A 5,272-nucleotide genomic window follows, 5' to 3' on the forward strand; every position below is an offset into this window, starting at 1 on the left:
TGTCTGCTGCTCATAAGGCTCAGCCGCTGACAGAGCTTCAGGTGGTATGTAAGTTGGATGAGGTGGGGTCTCAGGGAGAGTCCAGGGTGGGACAAGTGATGTTCAACAGGTTAATGCAGATTGAGGCTTGGCACCAGTGCTGTGCTGGAGGCCATTCAGCAAAAGGCTCGGAGTGCATTGAGGCCAGCTATTACCTGCCTGGGTACTGCAGACCCCTGAGAGTTGTCCAAGAAAAACTGCAGTGTGGGCTAGGGCCAGCTGCCAGCCACCGGAGGTGCCTCCAGAAGCACATGTATGAGGCTGGCTGCTGAAAGAGCCTTCTGCAGTGCACAAGTTAGGTAGGGGGAGGTTCTAGGGGAGTCGCCATGGTGGAGTAAGAGGATTTCCTCAGGCCAATGCCAATTCATTTTAGCCGTGTGGGAGAGGGCTCAACATTGGAAAGATGGCGCCTGCCTGAGGCTGCATGGAAGGAGGGTTCAACACAGGGATAATGGTGGCTGTCCCTCTAACCCTTGCCCTGAAGCCACACAACTCAGTCTCTCCCTGTATGTCTCTGGTGCCTTCTGAGTCACTGTCCTTCCACCAGAGCCCAAGGTGAGAACCTATGAGTGAGTCTGTGCATGGGCTTTTTAGGAGGATGCTTGGGTTTCTAGCAGCCTTCTGTCTCATCCGGAGACTTGTAATCTCTGCTGATTTTCACAGCCAGATGTTGTGGGTGCTTCTCTTCCTGGCACCAGTGCTTCAGGATGGAAAGCTAGGTGTGGGGCTGGGGCCCCTTTCTCCTCAGCGATGAACTCCGCAGCCGAGATATCCCTCCTGATTCTCAACTGGATTCTCATACATGGATGTGGGGCCAGCCTATTTCGTGTCTTGTCCCTCCTACCAGTCTTGACATGGGTTCTTCTTTTATATCCTTAGTTTTAAGACTCCTGTTCAACTAGTCTTCAGATGGTTCTCTAGGTTAATTGTTCTATAATTTAGTTGTAATTTTAATGTGGTCATGGGAGGAGGCAAGCACAGCATTTACCTACTCCGCTATTGTGCCCAGAGTCTGTTCAGTAATGTTCAGTTTCTTGATCTAGTGATGGCTATACAGCGATTTTAAGTTTGTGAAAGTTTACTAAACTGTGCATTTACAATAGTCCACTTAAAATTTTCTATGTGTATATGTAAAGGAAACCTTGCTTCTGTGTTTCTCTTGTTAATGTAAGACTTTCCAAACCTATAAAGAATTTTTTTTAATAAGAGTTTATTTGAGGAAAAACTGACAGTTTCCAGAAAGCAAGATCTCAAATGCTTAGGAGACTAGCAGTTTTGCAGTTTCTTTTATGCATTTGAAATTAAAGAGGGAATGTAAGGGAGACTACATGAATGGAGGAGAAAGCAGGGTGGGATCAGATTACAGAATAGTTAAGATTATGTGCCCTCTTGAGAATGGTTACTGTTTTAGGAGTAGGGGTCTGAAAAGAGACATTTCAAAGTGTTAACCTAGATACACAGAAACAACGGAAAGGGCTTGCATAAAGCAAAGATAAGCCTTTTACTAAAGAAGTTATATACCTAGGACATGACTCCCTACTATGACCTGCCTAGGTAGGAATTTATGATTCATTATAGCACTCTTTTTTCATTCACAAAGTTAACTCTCATGTGCAGCACAGGTTAAAAACCCTTTGACAAGCTACAGAGATTGTACATGTCACCCCTGGCTATGTTTACTGTTTTTTTTTTTTTTTTTAAGCCAATAGTAAATAACTTAATCAAGAGCAACTCAATTGAAATTTGCATTTTGTGTAAAGAGAATGTGACTTGTTTAGAGAAGTTAATATGCTGTACGTGTGGCAAAGTTGCTGCCAAATGTCATTCATCCTTTTGTCTTTCTAACTCCAAGCAGTGTTTCTTGTTCTTGTGTCCAATACAGTGTGAGTAAGATAATGTTGGGAGCTGGCTGTAATTTCATCTTCCTTCTTGAAGTCTTTTATAATGTGAGGATAATGAATAGATCTGTGGTTAAACTCATTACCAGGAATAGTCAATATATATTTCCCCTGTGGAGATTTTGGTGATTACGTTAACTGAAGAGAGTTTTCTTAAACTTCAGATCTTTCAATATATTAGCAATTTTAGGGTTAGAGGTCTATGACCTGTAAAGATGTTAAAATTAGTTAAACAACAACAACAACAACAACAACAACAACAACAACAACAACGTTCATTTCAGCAAATAAATAAGAAAATGTCAACTTAAAATAGAAGATTAAATCAATTACTCCTTTACATGTTTTAAATTAACCAGCTAACTCTTAACAGGTGAAACTCTCTTAACACTATAAGTACATAAAGTATTAAATGTGAAGGTTTCATACAAAAACATTAATATTATGGGGTTGATTCTCTTCAACATTTCTATGCTTAATTTTAAATCTTTCTGAGGATAAAGTTGTTTTCCAATTTAAAAAAATATGTAATCTCAAGTTATTTGAAGAGATATTATTTAGTCAAACAACATTGCATAATGACTAGAGATATTAGCTGAGTTGCTGACTCTATTCCTGTCTGAGGTACCAATGAATCTTTTTACTTGATTAAATATTTAGGAGCAAGTTTTCTGGGTTAAATGGTAAGTGTGTGCATTTAACTTTGTAATAAACTGCTGTTTTGTTTTCCAAAGTGGCTTTACCATTTTTCATTCCTATCAGCAATGTATGAGGATTTCAGTTCTCTGCCTCTCTGGTACAAGGAATTGTCAGGTCTTAAATTTTAGCCATTCTAATGGGCATGCAGTAGTATCTCACTGTGGTTTTAATATGAATTTCTTTGATGACTAATGATGTTGAGAATCTTTTTATGTACTTATTTATTATCTCTATATCTTTAGTTAAATGTCTATATTTTTGGCCCATTTCTTCATTAAATTATTTGATTTCTTAATACTGAATTTTGAAAGTTCTTATATATTCTTGATATAAGGCTTTATCATTTATGTGATTTGCAAATATTTTATGTAGACTATGGCTTGTCTTTTCATTTTCTTAATGGCACCATTGGAAGAGCAGAAGTTTTAAATTTTGAGAAAATTTACCAATTTTTTTCTTTGATAGATCATGGTTTTGGTATTATCTTAGATGTATTTATGTAACCTAAAGTTATGAGAGTTTCTCTTATGTTTTCTTCTAGAAGTTTTATAGTTTTAAGTTTTAGATTTAGTTTTATGGTCTAGTTAATTTTTTTCATAGAGTATGAGTTATAAATCAAGTTTTTTTTGTTTTTTTTTTTGTTTTTTTTTTTGCATATGGATATCCAATTGTTCTGGCACCATCTGTTGTAAAGACTATCTTTCTCCTTAAATTGCCTTTGCATTTTTATGCAGGGTAAATTTACATAAATTTGTAGGTCTGTTTCTGGATTCTATAATCTGTTCCATTGAATTTTTATGACTACCATTTCTCTAATACCACACTGTCTTGACTAATGTAGCTCTATGTATAATAAGTCTGAAAATCAGATAATATATTGGGATTCACAAGAAATCCTGCTGGGACTTTAATTGGAATTGCATTTAACCTGTAGATCCCTTTGGGGAGAATTGACATTTTAACAATATTGAGTGTTCCAATCTATGAACATGTGAGTCTCTCCATTTACTTAGTCTTCTTTGATTTCGTTTCCTAGTGTTTTGTTGCTTTCAGCAAACAAAACTTGGATATATTATGTTCATCCCTAAGGAGTTTGTATTTTTTGTGCTCTTATAATTAAAAAATTTTTGATTTCTAATTGTTCATTGCTAGTATATAGAAACAGGATTAACTTAAATTTTTTTTTGACTTTTGTGATTTTGAGAGGTCTCCAAGATTATATTCAGTTTTAATAATTCACTAGAAGGACATACAGAACTCATCAGTGTTCACGGTTATCGTTTTTTATAGAAAAAAGGATATAGATTGAATTCATCAATGGAATAAGGCACAGAGGGCAGTTTCCAGGAGAGATCACATACAGAACTTCAAGTTGTCCACTCCCACTGGAATTGTATGGACGGCATTTATTTTTCCCAGCTACAATGTGTTATAATATGCAGTGTATTGTTATTGTCAACCAGGGAGGCTCACCTGAGCCTTGGCATTCAGAGTTCTTATTGGAAATTGGCCATAAAGCCACAGCTGACCATCCGTGTGGCTGACTTTAGTTTCCAGCCCCTCCAGAGGTTGAGCTGATACCATGTGAATCCAAGGCTCCCATCATACATCACATTGTTAGACCACCTGGTTTGGCTAAAAGCCCCACCCTAAGGTACATCAGTTAATCTAGAGTATCTGGCCTGGCCAAGGCTCTAGGTAAACAAAGACACTTCAATCAGGCAGGACATTCTAAGGTTATTAAGGCTATTAGAGATAATCTCCCAGGGCTGAGGGGCAAAGGGACAAACCTTTCTTTGGGCAAGGTTAATCCTTGACTAGCTAATGATGTTGAGCATCTTTTCATGGGCTTATTGGACATTTGTGTATTTTCTTTAGAGACATGTCTATTCAGATTCATTGCTCATTTAAGATTGGTTTATTTTTTTATCATTGAGTTGTAAGAGTTTTTTTTTTTTTTAAAACTATATTCTAGATACAAATCTCTTATCAATTAAATGCAAATATTTTCTCCCATTCTGTGTATGGGTACTGTTTTTTCACTTTCTGGTTGATGTCCTTGAAAGCAAAAACTTAAAATTTTTGTGAAGTCCAATTGATCTATTTTATTTCTTGTGCTTTTTAAGTTATAAGTTTAATTTATTTAAGTAATCGCTTATTTTGAGTGAGTTTTGTCAGTTTGTGTCTTTCAAAAAACTTTTTCAGTTCATTTAGTTATAAAATTTATGGGATCAGAATTATTCGTAGGATTTCCTTATTGTTTGTTTAATACCTGTAGGGTGTATATCCTTTTATTACTTTTTTTGTTCATCAGTCTATGTAGAGGTTTATTAATTTTTTTGCCTTAAACTTTCTGAATAGGGGATTTCCTTTCGCTTCCATATAAATTTATCTTCCTCTATTTTAGATGTCACAGTTTTTTCTTTTCAGTATTGACTAATATAATAGAATCCAAATCCATAGATAAAGAAACTACTACTCATATAGTTTCAAAACTAAAATTGATGGTACATTTGTACCCAATCTGAGTGGCTCTCAATAGCATGGGTTTTGAAGCTACAAGCCAGTAGCTTCCTTTCCCTTATGTGTGCCTTGGACATACTTGGGTATAGTGTAAGTGTTCGATACTAAGCTTT

Source organism: Pteropus vampyrus, unplaced genomic scaffold (assembly GCF_000151845.1).
Source record: "Pteropus vampyrus isolate Shadow unplaced genomic scaffold, Pvam_2.0 Scaffold151, whole genome shotgun sequence".
NCBI lineage: Eukaryota > Metazoa > Chordata > Mammalia > Chiroptera > Pteropodidae > Pteropus > Pteropus vampyrus.